General features: G+C 31.8%; 1 pseudogene; it reads right to left on the reverse strand.

The window, feature by feature from the left end:
- LOC149543594 (uncharacterized) overlaps positions 1-3,106 on the reverse strand; it is a 60,894-nt pseudogene extending 57,788 nt beyond the window's left edge.
- Positions 3,107-20,630: the final 17,524 nt, after the last annotated feature.

The raw sequence follows: 20,630 nt of genomic DNA on the forward strand, positions 1-20,630 counted from the left end.
TATGGTTAGAATCAAGGTCAATTCTAGAGTTTATAGAATTTTTAGAGTTAAGATTAGGGATTAAATATACATGAGGGTTAGCATTGGATTGTATGATAATTAAAGTTAGGATTATAGTTAGATATATCATTTAGATTAGGTTTTAGTCAGGGTTTAATTAGACTTAAGATTAGGGTGAGGATCAAGGTGAAGTCTATATTAGGGTTCATATCATGGTAGGATTGAAACTAATGTTAGGGTTAACATTGAAATTATGATTAGGGGTAAGGTGAAGATTTATATTTGGTCATGATTGTGGTTTGTGCTAGGATTAGGGTCTAAGTTATTATTAATTTTATGATTGTACCTTTAGGGTTAGGGTTTTGTTTAAGTTTATGATTATGGTTACAACTATGGTTTATGGTTCAAGTTTAAAGTTGGGAATGTGATTAGGATCAGGGATTAGTAAATTTTTTAAGAGTTCGGTTATAGGTTTACACCATGGTTAGGACCTTGGGACTGGATTTAGAGTTTAATATCATGGTTATCCATATAGGTAGGTTTAGGATTTTGATCAATATTTTGGAGTTTGTTTTTACATTATGGTTAAGGGTTAGATTTTAGGGTTAGGACTATAACCAATATTAGTGTGTAGGTTTTTGGTTTAGATTATGGTTTGGACTAAGATTTTCGTTATGATTAGAGTTTAGAATATCAATAGGGATATGTTTTAGTGCTATAATTATAGTTTAATGTTGGATTATAGTTATATTGTACATCATTGTTGGGGCTAGGGCTAAGGTAGGGGTTGTTGTTAGGGTTAACTAAGGATGACAATTAGGATGGTTTATCTTTTCAAGTAGAAAAAAAAACTCATATTGATTCAAAAACAAAGAAATTATACTTCGAAAATATTTTTCTATGTCATAATAGATTCATTTATTTTAATTATTGTATTAGTTAATTAGTTGTTTGATGTTTCAAAGTAAACATGGCTTATTTTATTTAAATTTAAATAATATTATTGTTTTGAATTGAATTTAGCTTAATTGTTAATGATCATATTTATATTTCTAATATTAACTCCAATTTGATCAAAGACCAAATATATTTTTGGTATTTTTGTAAACAAACTTGCTTAACACTTCCCTATTTCAAAGTTAATAAAATATCATTTCTATTGTCTTAGATTTGAGAGTAAGTATATTAAATAAGTAATAATAAATGAACATTATGATTAATATATTTCTAAAATAAAAATATATTACTTAAAAACTTGTTTACTTTAAATGAATAAAGTACTCATTTACTTGTAAATTTTAAAAATAAAAATTAATCTACATATATATAAAATATTTATTCTTTTTCCTATTTGCATACAAATTAATTAAAATCTAAACTTTAATCTACATAAATATTTTTAAAATATATATCCATCAATAAATAGTTTAGAATAAAGTCAAATCTAAAAATTAGACACATATAGAATCTTTTTAATTTCTATATACATGTTTTTCTAATTTATTTCTACAAACATGCAACTGATATTTCTATTATCCATTTTTTTCCATTCTAAAAAAATCTAGATGTAAATAGAATTTTTTTAGATGCATGCAATCTTTCTAATTTTTTCTACATACATATATTAACATTTCTATTTTATATTTTGTTTTTACATTATGGTTATTTCAATCAAAATATGTAGATGTAAATAGAATTCTTTTCAAAAAGATTTATTTAAATTTAAATAATATTATTGTTTTGAACTGAATTTAGCTTAATTGTTAATGATCATATTTATATTTCTAATATTAACTCCAATTTGATCAAAGACCAAATATATTTTTGGTATTTTTGTAAACGAACTTGCTTAACACTTCCCTATTTCAAAGTTAATAAAATATCATTTCTATTGTCTTAGATTTGAGAGTAAGTATATTAAATAAGTAATAATAAATGAACATTATGATTAATATATTTCTAAAATAAAAATATATTACTTAAAAACTTGTTTACTTTAAATGAATAAAGTACTCATTTACTTGTAAATTTTAAAAATAGAAATTAATCTACATATATATAAAATATTTATTCTTTTTCCTATTTGCATACAAATTAATTAAAATCTAAACTTTAAACTACATAAATATTTTTAAAATATATTTCCATCAATAATTAGTTTAGAATAAAGTAAAATCTAAAAATTAGACACATATAGAATCTTTTTAATTTCTAGATACATGTTTTTCTAATTTATTTCTACAAACATGCAACTGATATTTCTATTATCCATTTTTTTCCATTCTAAAAAAATCTAGATGTAAATAGAATTTTTTTAGATGCATGCAATCTTTCTAATTTTTTCTACATACATATATTAACATTTCTATTTTATATTTTGTTTTTACATTATGGTTATTTCAATCAAAATATCTAGATGTAAATAGAATTCTTTTCAAAAAATCTAGATGTATATAGAATTCTTTTAATTTTTTACATACATAAAATCTTTCTAATTTTTTTCTACATACATAAAAGAATAATTTCTATTTTCTATTTTTTATTTTCTATTTAAAAAAAAAGCTATCATAAAGATTGATAAAAAAATTGATTGCATATGCATTCTTTATTTTGTGCACTAAACGCACAAAATAAACTATATAGATTAAAACTTCCCGTGATGGGCATGAGAATATACAATAGAAATATCAGTTAGCAAGAATAGTCGGCCATAAGCAATCAAATCTGCCTTGCCACTGGAAATAGCTTCGTTACCATCATCCCGATCATAACCCCCTGTAGCCAAAAATGTTCCCTTGAATGCTGTTCTTATGGGAATCAGGCTCTTTTCACTCGCTATTGTCGTCTGCGAATTATCAATCTTGGGCTCAAAGAAATGAGCGTACAATATCTTATATTTATTCAGAGCCTCTGCCATGTGAAGTCCCAGTGCCTCTGGATTTGAGTCATACGCTTCTGCATGATCCGAAAATGGAGAAAGCCGAATTCCCACATGCTCTGCTTTGATTTCCTCCACCACTGCTTCCACAACTTCAAGTGCAAATCTGCAACGATTCTTCAATGTTTCGGCATAGCCATCTGTTCGATCATTCACGCTATCCTTCATGAATTGGTCCACAAGGTACCCATGCGCCCCATGGATCTCAACACCATCAAACCCTGTTCGTAAAAGGACTAATTATGTCAACAAAAGGAACATTCTCTTCTTCAAACCAAGATAGATCAGAATAAAAAAACATACCTGCATCTATTGCATTCCTGGCAGCATTTCGAAAATCAGCAACTATATTGGGAATTTCCTCTGTTTTCAGAGGCCGGGGAGGAAAGAAATCTGCCACATCCTTTCGGTTCGGAAGAGGGATCTTTCCAGAGATTGGTTTGCTTGTGGAGGAAACTGGAGATTGGCCATTAGGCTGATAATCTGCATTCCAATGCACCCATTAAATACACAATACACTGTTTGTTGTGGAGGAGAGCCAACCAAATTGAAATTAATTAAAATTGAAATCTAAATCAAAGTAGAATATTATAACTAATTTTGAATTTCAATTTACATCTACATCTAAATCTAAATGAAAATGTAAATAAAAAATAGAAATCTCACCTGCAAAAATGTTACTCCGAAACTTCAATTTACTCCTATTCAAAAACTCCAATCTAATCCTCCAATAACCTCCACCTCTTCCTTCCTGCAAAAACATAAAATGAAAATGAAATGAGGAGCCTTGGTTTTATAACTTCTAAGAGGCTCCTCATATCCCCCAATAGACGTCTCTTCACATTCCACGAATTTGTTTCAAATTCCCCCACTCCCCGCAAAAAAAAAGCATGAATGTGCATGCAAAATTACATTTAACAAAAAAAAAAATCATATTGAAATTATTTCGCCCCTATTTTTTCGGGCCCTATTTTTTCGGGTCCTACTTTTTCGGGCCCTACTTTTTCGGGCCTATTATTTCGGCCTCCATTTGGCTTCCTATTATTTCGGTCAACTATTATTTCGGGAATTCTTTTTTAATATTTAATTTGGAAGTTTGTAACTGCTCCCAATTCTTTTTTATTGACAGGAATCTTGGCATATTCTCGTGCTGGGCATTTGTGCTGCCATTGTATAGAACGCCTCTCGGCGTAATTAAAATATAGTAACTCAAAAAATATATGTAATATGGATTCTAATGTATGTACATTTCCATATTAGTATAAAAATATATATACTAGTAGCTCAAAAAGTGAATCTGAGTGGTAATATCTGTAATATGGATTCCAAAGGATCGCCCAACTTCATAAAACAAGAAAGAAAATATCTCGCCATAGAAGTAGCATACAAACTTTTCTAATGATCATATTGTACTGAAGATGGCTTTTGATGTTGTTGCAACAACTAAAAACCATGATGCAAAATTCACTTCATTAACCACACATTCTTCTTGAACACACATTTAAGCTTTGGGGCACACATAAACCATAAATATGCAGGACTTTGAGTTTAGATGCATGTAAGCTTATTTCAAAGCTTTTTCTTGGGAAGATAATTGTTAGTGACAAGAGTTTCATTTATTGTGCAATAAGTGGGAATAAATTCTCAACACATGGACATAATTTGTATTGATGAACAAATTTAAAAATATTCAATTTTTTTTTTAATGTATTATGTTGACATATTTCATGGCAACATATGTCCCCAAGAGTCTTAGGATATATTATAGTTGTTCATATGGGTCGAAAGGGGTCATAAACTATCCTATGACCCATTTCAACACATTTCATCACAACATATGTCCCTATAATTGTTCATATAGGTCGAAAAGGGTCATGGGATAACCTATGACCCATTTTGACACATTTCATGACAACATATGTCTCTATCACTAGTACATTATAAGTCAATTTTCAACCTAAATTTTCGACCAACATATGAAGAGACTTGTTCAATACTTCTTTTTTTTGTTTTAATGTTCGAGTTGGTTGAAAGTTTGACTAACTTAGAGTTTCCCAATTTAGTCAAAATTTTGATCAACTCCAGTTGTATTAACAAAATAGCCAAAAGTCTGAGTATATTAATTTATTATTTTGTCTTCGCACACTATTGGAGGTATTGGTGTTGAGGTTTGTGGGAGCTAAATAATCATATCTTGTGGGAAATGAGGATTGCGAGAGCTAAGGATATTAGGATTGTGGGAGCTATTACCGGAGCTGAAAATTTTGTACAATACCACCATGGACTGACCAACAAAAAAAAGCTTATTTTGGTATAGTAAGTCTGCTAGTGTTTAACGAGGTTTCAAAATGCAATAATGAAAGTCAATCACTAGCTCTAATCCTTCCAAACAACTAATACTCAGTTGAAGAGTTAGATTTGAAGGGTAATTATCCATCCCCTTAAACTTTAAGTATATTTTAGAAATGTTATTGAGTATTTTTAGTTGCAGTAATAATAGCATATCTCGTGCGAATCTTTATACGCTTTCCCCTAGACCCCACTATCTAAAGAGATTTTGAACTATAAGAATATATGACCAAAACGGTGGTAAAATAGCACCTAAAGGGCCTATACATAAAATGAGAGATGACCTACAAATTCAAGTGAATGAGAGAGAGTGAGTGAGACCAAAACAACACTAATGAGTGCTAAAATATCCCAAAATGAAGTGCTTCGGTGTTCAAATCTTTATACTATATGCTATAAGGATTCCTATGAGTGAGGGAGGATTTTTAAGTTTCTTAGTTGGTAGAATCTTTTTACACTTTCCCCTAGACCCCATGATCCTTATTCTTAAGAATACCCTAAAGTATAGGTTGACCTAGTCAAATATACCAGTATAGGTCAACTTGAACTATACCCAAAGGGATTTTGGTATTGGGGTCTAAAGTGTCTTAGGTGTATAGAAAATTATTTATAGAATTCTATAGGCATGTTTAAGTATATAAAGGTCAAAGTAGAAATGTTTCATCTATGTTTAATGGTAGAAGGATTTCAAGCAATATAATTTTCTTGTGCTCTTTAAATATGCCTATAGATTTGTGGGATTATGATCTATGTTCAATAACAAATGAGATTGATTTCTTCTTTTTGTAGATTTTTTATTGTGGAGTAGCAGTCAAGATATACAATTTTGGTGCAGTGGACTTTAAAGATACACTTGCGTACAAGGAATCTATTGAGTCCCAAGGATTGTTTGAAGAGGCGACTGAAACACTTGAAACTCTATAAGAGGTATGCAACTCGAAATCAAAAGAATAGAAAGTGATTTTACTATCTGCGTATGTGATTATAGATTATTAGAGAGTGGGCATTAAGATTATTTTGAGTTTACTTATCAATGATAAGATATTGGCAAAAATGAACCCACTTGAATGTCATGAACAAGGATGGGAACTTCATTCATGTGTGGATTGTACTATAATCATCTACCATAGATTCAATCAACATGATCAATCTCATAATCATGATAAATAAATATATTAGAGATATCTATGTTGGTAATTTCTCTCACAGATATTAGAGATATCCATGTTGGATGGGAACTTCATTCATGTGTGGATTGTACTATAATCATCTACTATAGATTCAATCAACATGATCAATATCATAATCATGATAAATAAATATATTAGAGATATCCATGTTGGTAATTTCTCTCACAACAGAATTTAGTAGTTGCTGCCAACTAGCCAGCAACACTCAAATCATATTTGATTCTGTCAATGCATATATTTTACCACCAATTACATAAGCACACTACATCATGGGCCAATAAAAAAATTACAATGATTATTCAGCTAATGAGAAAATGACACTTGGTATAATGTGATTAACTCTACTTGAATTGGAATTTTCTGATTGGAGAAGACAACTTGGTGCCACCTCATCAACCTTATTCTATAGCTCCATTTGAGAAGATGTGTTTTCAATGTTGGTTTATGCAATGTGGCTATTAAAACTATAAATATTTCTTTGTCAATTATCAGAAATAAACTCTCAACATTTCTAACTTTGATTATCTCTTTTGAAACTACCAACTTCTTGAGGATGAATGTATTGGCCCATGTTCTCAAATGTCTCATCTTGTGAGTCTTCTTTATCTGTTGAGATCTTTCTCATGCCTTAACTTGAATTTTCATCTTGAACTTGTATTTTGATCTAATTTGAACTTGATTGTGTTTGAATATGTATTTGTGTGATTGTACCTGGCTTGATCTTGAACTTGAATTGCACTTTGATGATGTATCTTCCTCTCATTTGGACATCTTCAAACTTGAAGCACTCCTCATGTAGCTTGATCTCATTTGAAGTTTGGAACTTGATCTTGCAATATCATCTCCATCTTCCACCTTCCAGACCCTACATCTTTGACCTTGCAAAACAAGGAGGGAAAAGAATCGAGTTTATTGAATGATAAATTTTGGGATTTTTGAAATGACATTAAAGTTGTTTGGACCCACCATATGTAAAAGGTACGTAGTTTTGTATCATCATTACAATATTTTTATTTTCTTTCGTTTATTGTACTATATTAAAGTTATTGATCTTTAACAATTTTATTTTATTTTTAAAGATGGAATGAATAGGGTCCTAAAAAAACAACTCATTACATCTTTTGAGAACCTTTTGGAAAAAATATTTTTGACAGTGCCCTACTTCTCAAAAAAGAATCCAAACATATAAAGATAGTGAGGGGCCAATATAGAAGGGGTCTAAAGGATAACCCAAAGTACGAACATCCTATGACTCCACCGATGGAGTGCAATGAAATAATATAAGATGCAAAAGAGAAAAGGCTACGTGGTAAAGGAAATGAACTAGAAAAGGGAAAAAGAAGGTATGTCATGATAGCATTAAGTAGAATTTAATCATACATTAATTAATGATCTTTGTAAATATATAATCTAACATGTTTCAAACTTTTCATAGACTGCAAGACATATCAAAAGCTACAAAAGCGAGACTACAAATGGATGGCCAACATAGACTTGGCTCTAGTAGCTATATGAATCTTCACTCTCAACTTGTAAGTAGCAGTAATAGAATTTCATGTTTAAAAAAATTATATAATGTTGCAAACAATTTTGTTTATTCAAATCATACATGCAAAACTGGCAATATTAAGCAAAATATACAGGGCACAAAATTCAATGTGCAGCCCACAGATGAAGATTAAAAAAATTGCCTTCACAGAAGGCTATAAAGTCATGGCTGGACACCTATGCAAAGAATCTAAAAGCCATACCCGAGAATCTAGTGCACCAAATGAGACATATGTAAATTGGTCAAATGAAAAGTAAATCAAATTTAATAGTTGAGAAATTTATTTTTTGGTGTTAGTTTCCAACATAAATTGACTGCATAACAATGTGCATAACATTTCACTGTAGCCTTCAAATCCTATCACAGAACCTACGCATGATCAATTCCATGATGTGCATCATAGTAGTGGAGGTATTAATGTTCTATTGGAAATTAATCAAGCAATTATGAATACACTTTAACATCTTCAATTGCAATTTGATGTGTAACCTTTTTTTGAATACTTTAGAACATGTCAAACATCATGGTGAAGAAGTGGAGCATGTTCAAAGTGTTCAGCATGTTGATGTGGCAGCAGATCAAAATGTTAGTGTACATGATGTGGCATTTTTAGGTAAGAAAAATGCATGTTATGTTCTACTAGTTAATGAAATACTTGTAACAGTAAAAAAAGAAAAAGAGTATGCCAATTCAACCCATTTACTTGTTATTGCAATAGAGCCTCCTTTAGTGCAGTAGCCTCGTGCTCCTCAAGAGGAGACATCATAATTTGACATTACACGTGCCACAAAAGTAGGAGAATTAGGAAGATATTAATACTCCTATCAGCCTTTTCCTTAAGAAAGCTAAGAAATACAAAAAGAAAAAATGATTTTTTTAAAAATACCCTTTGATAAACCTTGTTTGATAAACTCTGTTGGATAATGAAAGAACGTTATTTTAAGTAAATTATCTATGAATGTTTTGTATTAACATTGATTTTAATGTCATGTTAATGAATATTGTTATGTGTTACTGAATTCTTGATTAGTATTGTGTATTAATGAATTTTATATTATTTTAATGAATGTAATGTGATTGAATGTTATAGTTCATAAATGGATGAATGAACGAATGAACTATGTAATTAGATGATCATGGGGAATTTAAATTGATGATAGGGACAGGGGGGTGAGGTCAGATGAGCTTCCACCTTCACATGGTTTGCCTCGTTAAGTAGAGAATATTAAAGTATTCTCGAAACCAAGTGAAGATCAAACTAACATACCTTCATTAATTAATCAATTTCATTCATTGTAGGTCTAGAGTGATGGGATGATACTCTATGGTATAGGTATGAATCTCTAGAGGAAGATCAAGTACTCAATCTTCCAACTTCAATAGCTTTACCACTTGCCTAATTTTGGGTCTTGCATCTAGATGGGAGCACCAAAAGCAGTGACTAAAGATTTGAAAGGATGAATTTGTCCCAAACAAAATGTTGAAGATGACTAGAACAACTGTAGAAGTACTAGATTCACAGAATTATTGAAGATCTTAAATTGTTCATAAGGGTCATAATTATCTGATACTATTATATTGATAATTCTATATTTAATACTTTAATTTTGAAAATGCAACTTGTAATATATTTTGTTGCATTCTCTATACAAGATAAATTGATATAAAAGTTCAATTAGATTATAGTGAGCATACAACTGGAACTTATCTAACCTTTTTCTTTAATTTACTCATAATAAATTGCTCTATTTTTTCATAGTATTGTTACTATCATAAGCATGCAGACAATTTTAGCCAGTTAGGATGTTTTAAATTTAATAGTATTTTTACTATAAGAATTATGTCTTGGCAGTAATTCTATATGGTATGATATCCTATTCTAAATTAGGCCCTTATAATTATACACATCAGATTGGTTACATAGTGAACGGGTATGTCCCTTTGTTTACAAAATTTATAACTAGCTAACTTATTAACAATTAATTGTATGCACGTAAAACAAGTTTATAGAACAAAGACTTATGTTGCCTATTTTGGTGATGATGATTCAATAAAATCATTGCATTGCTTGATATGTTCTACATATTTGATATCTCCTAGTAAATCTACATCGTTGATTACTTCTCTTGCCTTGATCTTGATTTTGAACATTGTAATGAGCACGTACTGGTTATAACTTTGTGAAACACTTTACAAGCGAGCTCTGATACCACTGTAATGGATACCCTAGAAATGGCTCTGATACCACTATAATGGGCACCCTAAAAATGCCCAAGAATGAAACCAATTATTGAAAGTGACTTTATTGTCTTTGCATAGATTTCAATCCACATAACATAAACAAGAAGGAATTTAAATGCAATTTGGGGATTGAACCACTGTTGAAATATATTAGTTCTCAAAATGACAGAATCAAGTACAAAGCAATATATTCTAAAGGCCAAACCCCAAGGGAATGATGTCTAGAATGTTACAAGAGAGGATGAATGTCCTCTATTGCCAAGAAAGCTATGTGACTCACACATCCAATCTCTTATCAAATGCAATTCCCAATCATCTGATGCTAAACAATGAAGCTCCCACCTCTATTTATACTTTCCCTACACCCTTCTAGAAGGAAATCAAATATTAATTAATTGCAAGTACTAGAAGCTTCCCCCTTCCAATAATTAATGCACTCTCTAGAAACTCCTCCCTTACAATACAATAATTAATTGTGCTTCTAGAAAATTAAATCACTAGAGACTTCACCCTTTCCAATAATTAACACACACTCTAGAAACTTCTCCTTTGTCATACAATAATTATTTAAATTAATTAAATATAAAGTGACCTTTTAATTTTTAATTTATTTAATGACTTTATAGGAAATTAATTTAATTTACTCTTATGCTCCACTTAGCCTTTGGAGAACGTTAAGGCTAAGAACTCCACTTAGTTGCTAAAAGAGGGGACATTATAGTCTGCCCTCCTTGAAATTGCTTGTCCTCAAGCAATCCAACAACACAATGAACTCCAATCTCCACCTAGATCCCAAATGAAGTAGTATGTGACATCTTTGTGGACATTAAACCAACTGCAAACCAACATCATCAGGACCAACCACATGTCGTGCAACCTAGCACCAAAAACTTGTGTTGATGATATAGAAGTCAAAGTATCACTAGAAGGAAAATTCGAAGAAGATCTATGAAACCTTTTCTTCCTTGTATCCACCCACATAATATATATTTGACTGGAATCTTGATCATCACCAATGTGCATTGAAAAAGATGTAGCGACAAGCAAACCATATGCACTCATGCTAACTGTATCAACAATAGGTGTAGCTGCATCAAAATATATGGACATAGGAACAACACTAACTACTACAACAGGAAATTGAACTAAATCTATAGTTGATGAAAACTCATAATCAACATGTGCGTCATCATTAGAACACATATCAACAATTGCATGCATATTGCTAAAGTCCTCGTTGAATAGTTCAACTAACACAGAAGTGGTTGTTGCTATGATAGTATCCTCACATTCTCCTAATCCCACTATTGTTGCATTGTCATCCCTTGACAAAGCCTCATATGTGGACTCCTAACTTTGCACACATGACTCAATACCAAATTGTGAATCAATATTACTAGAGTGTAAACCCACATCTATTGACTCTGCTGAAATGCCCACATCACCAACATCATAGCTGGATGGCTCTATACGTGTCTCGATCCCACCTGAGGAATCAACTACCTCCTATACTGGAGCAACATACAAATCTTCAATATTGATGCCTATCTGTCTAGCCATAAGTTGTAACATCATATCCATTTGCCTATTCTACTCCAATAATGTATCCAGTAATCTGAACATTACATTTTCCTTATCTAGATTGATATACATTTTGTCAAACACTTTTCCCTCTATCCAGTTATTCCAATTTCCTAACAAGACCTCCACAGGATGGCAAGACTTATAGCTCTGATACCACTATAATGGGCACCCTACTGGTTATAACTTCGTGAAACACTTTGCAAGCAAGCTCTGATACCACTGTAATGGGCAACTCTAATACCACTGTAATGGATACCCTAGAAATGGCTCTAATACCACTGTAATGGGCACCCTGGAAATGCCCAAGAACAAAACCAATTGCTGAAAGCAACTTTATTGTCTTTGCATAGATTTCAATCCACATAACATAAACAAGAAGGAATTTATGCAATTTGAGGATTGAACCGCTATTGAAATATATTAGTTCTCAAAATGATAGAATCAAGTACAAAGAAATGTATTCCAAAGGCCAAACCCCAAGGGAATGACGTCTAGAATGTTACAAGAGAGGATGAACGTCCTCTATTGCCAAGAAAGATATGTGACTCACACATCCAAGCTCTTATCAAATGCAATTCCCAATCATCTAATGCTAAACAATGAAACTCCCATCTCTATTTATACTTTCCCTACACCCTTCTAGAAGGAAATCAAATATTAATTAATTGCAAGTACTAGAAGCTTCCCCCTTCCAATAATTAATGCACTCTCTAGAAACTCCTCCCTTGCAATACAATAATTAATTGTGCTTCTAGAAAATTAAATTACTAAAGGCTTCCCCCTTTCCAATAATTAATACACACTCTAGAGGCTTCTCCCTTGTAATACAATAATTAATTTAATTAATTAAATATAAAGTAACCTTTTAATTTTTAATTTATTTAATAACTTTATAAGAAATTAATTTAATTTCCTCTTATGGTCCACTTAGCCTTTGGAGAACGTAAAGGCTAAGAACTCCACTTAGTTGCCAAAAGATGGGGACATTACAAACATCTAGTCCATTTGCATGCTAGCCTTTGACATCTCTAGGTTGTCGTTTCATGCAGCTTCTAGGGCTCGTTCCTACATCAAGTCACACATATAGATCCATCTCTCTTAGTCAATGGTGTCCCTTTTTTCATCTTGCTAAGATATAACATTGTGTTTTGTAACCAATTCATCCATTAACCTAAAAGAAAACTTAAATTCTTGTGAATATGCAATTTGATCCTCAATCAACCTTTCTGCTTCTTGAATATCTTCATCTTCTTTGAGAGTATTATTTTCTTTGTCCAAGCTCTTATATATCTCATTATGTCTCAAAGCTAGGGGTTTGTAAGTAATGTAAATATCCCAAACCTAACCTAATTTTTCAAGCAACTTCTTAAAATAATTTCTAATCAGAGTGCTAGAGACTTCTCTTCTAATCATTGAAACATCTTTCAATTTTGCATTCTCTTTTTGAAATTTCTTTAATTCAATTCTCAAAGCATAATCAAATGATTGTATCATTGGTTGCATTTGAGGCTGCCCTAACTTTAACATATTTTTATATAATATCTTCCAGTTATCCCTCTCAAATGTCACTTGTTTCACACTTGCTTGATTAAACAATGCCAAGTCCACTTGCATACCTACAACCTTGTTAGGGTCTATCACCCCTACTTTTAGTGTCATCAAATGACCAAAATCTAGATCAACATCAATAATTTGTGGGCTCTTGTGTGGGGGGTATAACGCCCATAACAACATTGATTTTTCTCTTTCTGCAAATCTTGAACCAATTGTGACATCTTTGACTCCCTGTACATCAAGTTTAATATCCTTTTTAACAAATTTAATTTAACTATCAAAAATGTATGATGCACTCAAATCCCAACCAGGCAGAACCATCACCCCTGCTTTATTCAATAGTTTTCTTCTTCTTGCCAGATTCATATGCTCAACTTTCCTTTTGATATCTTCCTTCAAATTTGTCATCAGTTCTTGGTCATTCTCAAGAGATATATTTTGGATATTTTGTCTCAATAATTTGCCTCTGGGTCTATATAAAACAACCATAAAGTCCTTGGATTTGATAAAAGCATCATCATTTACAAATTTTATTGACTCTAAAATTCTTTCATCCTTCTCAAAATTTATCCTTTCAAGGATCTATACATCATGCTCCAAGGGCTGAAGTACCGGCTTGTCTATATTTATTGAAATTGGAATAGGAGAATCTAGAATCTTCTGAATGACGTCTTTAAACTTTTCTTTGGATTTTTCCCTTTGTTCTTCTAGTTCCCTATTTTGTTCCTAAATATTTTGTAGTACTTCTTCCCACTCCAAATTCTTGAAACCTTCCTCATATTCAATGACTTGGTGAATATAATCACCCAATTTCTATGATTTCCTACAAGCATGAATGTATCCTTTTGGATCATAATGACTCTAGGAATCCATGGTGTACATGTGATATTCATTCTACAATTTCTATCCAATCTTGTCATATGACTTAGTTGCACAAATAATAAAGTCTCCAAAAGATAAAGTTGTTGGAAGGAAAGTCTACTTTCTTTGTTTACCTTTGAAATGTTGTTTTCTAGATTCAAACATTTGCCTTACAATTTCTAGATATGTAATTCTATCAGGCACTAATGTTGGTAATCTATATTTCCTCCCTTCAAACCCAAATACTCTAATACAAGTGAAGTGATCATATGCATACCAGTCTTCCCAATTGTGTTTGATTTTTTCTCCCAACTCATTGTCCCTAGGTCTTAAAAATCTTTTAATATCAGGGTTGATTGAGGGAAAATATCGTTGTCCAAACAAAGTGTACACATTTGAATAGGCTTCATTCCCCCATTAGATTACCTCAAATTCAATTCAAACCCTCACCCCAAAATCCTCTCATTTGCCCAAAATATAAAAAACCATATGCATAAGAAAGGAATAATTTTTAAAAGTATGGTACTCAATATCTTCAAAGTTAACAAAAGAAGTATGAATATTATCAACAACATACTCTATGTAATCATAGGGTTTGGCTGCCAACATTTGAATGTTTGATGCTAACACCATGTGCTCAATTTCTATCAAATTAGGTGCTTCCATCCCTCCTACTTGTCCACATGAATGGTATGTCATGTTTAAGTATGTCTTAAACAATTCGATATTGAATGGAGGTCCATCTGCTATAGTTAGAGGCTCCTTTTATATTTTGTGCAACATCAATTTCCATTGCATATATGAAATATCTAACCTCTCATACTCATTTTTCAATTTTGAGAATGACAACCTTTTAGTTAGATTGTCAATGAGTTTAAAAGCTTCATTTAGAGATTCAATAGATATCTCCACGAATTTTTCCCCATCATTATCATATATGCATCTGTCTTCAGCATTATATTTTCTTATAATGACCTTGAGTAACTCCACATTCACAAACACATTTAACATTGCCAATTTTCCTAAATTCATCTCCCAAAGATGACATATAGGTGCCTTCTAATTTCTCCTCACATAATGATATAAAAAGAGCTTATAACCCCTATTCCTAGTCCATATATCTCCAATGTCATTATACTTGTCTTCAATTGGGATGCAAATTTGCTTCTTGACATAACACCTCCAAAAGCCATCTATTCAATGAGGTCTTCATTCAATTTCCTTAGTGGCACTTCATCATCATCTTCTTTCTTCTTCTTATCAGCTTTACCCTTTTTTACTTTCTTAGCTTTCCTCTTCTGTGTAGAACCAGAACTCTCCATGACACCTTCTAAAACTTTCTCTAAGTACAACTCTCTATAAAAACTTAATACAAACAACAATCTCAAAATTTTCCTTTAAGAATTCATGAGCTCAAACTATTATTGATTGTCTTTTATTAACAAATAGATTGCATTCGTGCATTTAATTTTCACACGAATTGAAACATAGAGCCATTTTTTATCATTGTAGCTAATAAACTAGCTGTCAGAAGTCATTTTGTGCACTTATTTCTGCGCTTGATGAAACATATTAGAACATTTGATCATTACAACTTTCAACAATATAAATATATGAAATTATGATTGCTATAGCTTGTTCTCACAAATAGCCAATTTATTTTAACTTCATGTCTATCGCTATAGAAATGGTGATATCACCATTAGTTATCATTGTACTAGAAACCCTTCATCTATGATCTTTGATACACCTCTTGCTATTAGGTTTGGTGATATTAAAACTTTAGCCTTCAATATTGACACTTGAAATGTCGCTATAACATATAGTGATATCCCACAGCTCATCACTGATAGCTATATCTCCATAACACAACATGCGATCAACGATCACATTCAAATTATCACTGCAACTCATAGGGATGCCCTTTTAATAATATAACCATCCATAGCTATAAGTTACAAGGATCTCCAAGTTTTATCGCAAATCGCTATATCCTTTTTGTGCTCTCACTGCTTAGGGATAGATCATGATCGTTATAACATACATCAATATATGAAGACTTATCACTCATTGCTATACTAAAATTCCATATCCTTCGCTCACTGATGAGATACATGGATATAAGTTATAACAATAATTTAATTCTCTCACTCATCGCCATATCAATAATGAGTTTTCTCCACACAATAATGAATCCAATTGCTATATGCTATAGCAATATCATACCCTACTTCAAGCTTCCCAAACTACAATCGTTGAAAGATACCCCGACATTTGATGCCTCATTGCTATAGTTGTAGCGATAATCTCAAAAATGAGAATGTCTTAATGAATTCAAATAGGACCAAGGCCTAGATTGATCAATGGATATTTCCATGTAATGAGTAAGCCCTAGGAGTACAATTCTATAACAGGATTGTTTGACTTGAGTGATAAATAGCTATTTTCTATCAAAACACAAATCTCTCTACGCTCTTGGGGATGCTATATTTTCTTTAGCTAATAAGAGTGCACATGTCCCATATCATAATAGAAAACTGACCCAAATTCTTTAGGATTCCTTGGGTGGCCAAGCAAAGGCATTCATATTTGCACATCTCAATCTAAAAATTGACACTTACTTGAAGACAATCAACACTTTGAGATTTGCAAATAGAGTGTTCAACTTGGAACTAGGTGTTGCACATAGCAACAAGGAAAGCAAAGATGTTAGCGATCTTAAGGAACAGATTTCCAATTTGAAGAAAATCATTGCAATAAAGGTTGTTGAGCTCAAGCGTTCACAAAACCCAAATCCCTGAAGATGTCCTAAAAACTGTTAATAAATGTCATATACACATTTTGAAATTTGTTGTAGATGAATTCTATGCAATTGTTATGATACCTAATCTTATTATTATTAATTATGTGACTATGACTTATTGTTATCAATTGAGGTTTTTGACTAATGCATTTATTATGTTTTCTCAGTATATAATCTAATTTAATTGATGGAAGAGTTGATTGCAGTTTGTTTTCTTGATTCCCAATTGAACCGACATCATGCTTTCATCATCATTGTTAAGAACTTAAGAATTAGGTAAATGAGTTTCTTGCTCATGTTTCATGTTACATTGGTCAATTGTTTCTATTACAACCCAACAATTTTTCTTGTAATTGTATTTGGAGGTATGTTTCCTACCTGGCACCCTTACACTTGGGGCAACTAAAGGCTTGACAAAACAAAGGGCAATGGAAGAAGGTTTAATGACTATCGAGGACATAGAAAACTTGAAGCTTACAGAGAATATCATGAAGACTTGTTATGAGATGTATTCTATAACAACTACTTGTTGGCCTAGCACCAGAAATTGCATTCTTTCATACATAGGTGAGCTACTTTGGAGGAATTAATAACCTGTGTCACATACATTTTTTTATTTTTCTTATTGGTCATGTTTTTTGTAGCTCATTTTGAGGGTAAAATTATGCATTTGAAACTTTTGAAACAGGAGTTTTATAAAGATGGATTACAGGGACGGAATAAAATTTGTGAGTTCTTGGATGACATAATAATTACATATGCAGACCGCCATAACCTTCTACGACCTAGGACTGCAAAGTCATTGTTTGTGTTGCACCACATAACTCAAGATTCCAAGTAAGATGTTTATCAAAATTAATTGTATCCTACTGCATGTTACAACATCTAATTTTTGCATCTTTTTTGAATCATTAGTTTTCAATTCATTGGTTGATTTGATCTTTCTCTACTTCTTGATTATTTTGTAAGGGCAAGAGTTTTTTGAAAAATGATATCCTATATTACTATGCTAAATAATGTGTGTACTCATTTTATTTTACTATATAGGAATTTGGAGCCAACGTGTTGTCTTAGCACCAAACTCCATCATGTCACCATATATCCATTGTTTGGTTTACCTTTAGAAGTACTCAAATCTCTGAGGTAAAGGTTGGAGGTGCCAATACAAGTTAACTTACATCTTTATTGCCAAAGAAAGGAAATTCATTATAGCTAGATGGCCTTTTAGAACCCATTACCATGTTAGTACCTAAATTGATAACCATAATATATTTTGTTCCAAAGAACATTTCATATTGTTTCGTATTTTGACATACAATACACAGTTAGTAGTCATTTTAGAAATAGTCTTTGAAATAGTTAAGGTAGATACATTGAGTTGTTTCAATTGAAGGGCATAATACATTTTGGTATGAGATATTTAGGGAATGATGAATTGATGTTGCAGGGAATTGTGGGTTTTGACTGGGCAGGAGATGCAAGTGATAGGAAGAGGACTTCAGGATATTGCTTTAGAATATGACTTGTTCTACAATGATATTCCACTTAGTGTAAGTCTAGTTCAACTTTTATAAGTTTTGTTTTAGATAAACTATTAAATACTAAATATCTACTTATTTTCTGGACATTATTACGAGGTAATGAATGATTTTCATTTTTTCCATGTAAGCTTGAAATAATAGTAGTGCTTGATATGAAGTTTCAAATTTTCTTAGTTAAGTTGTGTATTGGAAAGACCATGAGAATGATGATGTAGGGGAGGAGGCGGAAGATGTTGATGATGAGATGGCAGACATTGAAACTCTTAAAAAATTCTACTCAAACCAAAACAATAAAATAATTAAATTTGATAAAAAAAGGTACTAAGTAAAAAATCATAGGTTATAGACGTGATGTGGTGTATTTTAATCTTAGGCCCTTATTTGTGTGAGAACAACTAAAAGTGTAATGGGGGAAGTTACAAGTCCTACAGTTGGTACTATTTTCTAAGTTTCTTTATCCTATTCATTACTTCCATCAAACTTTAATGTATGGACAATGTTTTCACTTAATTATGATATATATGTTATATATAATGAATGATTATGGTATGTGATTGTCCACGGTTATTATACTATCTTATTGTTATTAATGATATAATGTGAATGGATGATTGTTTGTTAAGAGGGTGCTTTCAACCTATGTGGAAGAAGTTAGAGGACATAAACCAAATGCAGTTGCTAGAAAACTTTGCTAACTTTTCCTTGGAAGGAATTAACACCCAGAGAATTTGGAGGAGTTTGCAGGATGATCATATCATGTTTCATTAACTCGTGTAGTGATTCTTGCATGTTCTTATATTCTTGTCTGTTGATTAATAGTTCAAACATGACTAACACATTTGTTAGTGAGTTGAGGTCATTTAGTTTCATTAAGGAATAAGTCACCCTCAATGTAAGGGAGGTGTGACATGCCTCCCTAACATAATTTAAGATGTAAGTAAGCCCACTCTCTCAAACTGTGTATAAAGTCCAATTTTACCAACAATTGGTGGGTTAGCCAATGCACATGTGATATACTTTGAATTATGCCTTGATTGTTTATTCACTAAGTTGTCACTACAATTGTCTACTATGTACTATTTCAGAGGAATAAAGTGAATGACTTGATGATGTGTTAAGGTTACTAGTGAGTTTGATGTTACATCTCCTCAAGCAATGACTACTTGATGCAATGCAATTCTCTTGTAGTTAAATTCATTTAATTAAAAAATAACATATATTCTCTCCCTCTCCATGGTCTAGATGTAGGGAATGAGACACCCTGATAGATGAGAACATCATCCATCTGTAACCACTTGTAGTGCCATCAATATAGGTCTGCGAAATCTCATCTCAAGATGGTGGTAGACCCACCAAAGAGCTAAAAATAAATATCCAAACCAATCAATGACGAGGCTATCATCAATGATTACTTTGGATATTAATCTTCTAGTAAAAAAAATTAAAACAAAACATGTTGGTCAAAATTTCCACCAATGTGTACCATCATTGGTGGAACTTTTGACCAATCTTGGTTGAAATTTCCACCAAAAATGTGTCAAAATTGTTGTTGTAGGTTTGACATCCTAGTCGGTCAAGGGCTAGCATTTGTCAAACTTTTTGGTCATACTTTTGACCAATCTTTGGTAAAAATTTCAACCAAAGCATCAACTAGGATGTCATCATGGGTTTGGCATCTTGGTTGATGTTTTTGTTGATATTTCAACCAAAATTAGTCAAAATTTTGACTAATTCCAATCTTATTAACAAGGGAGGCCATTTTCAACCAAATGCATCATCGCAATTTCGATGCCTACAAGACTTGGTCAAATTTTTGACAAAAAAATAGTGACAAAGCATTTGGTCAAAAAATTGACCAATATGAGTCAAAAATTTGACCAATTTTTGTCAAAAAATGAATCAAAATGTACTAGTGTAGGGATCCTAGGTCCCCTGAGACATATTATAATTGTTCATATGGGTTGAAAGTCCTATGACCCCTTTCAACACATTTCATGACAACATATATTGTTGTAGGTTT

Source organism: Cupressus sempervirens, chromosome 8, assembly GCF_028749045.1.
Source record: "Cupressus sempervirens isolate cs-2001-9-10 chromosome 8, ASM2874904v1, whole genome shotgun sequence".
Lineage (NCBI taxonomy): Eukaryota > Viridiplantae > Streptophyta > Pinopsida > Cupressales > Cupressaceae > Cupressus > Cupressus sempervirens.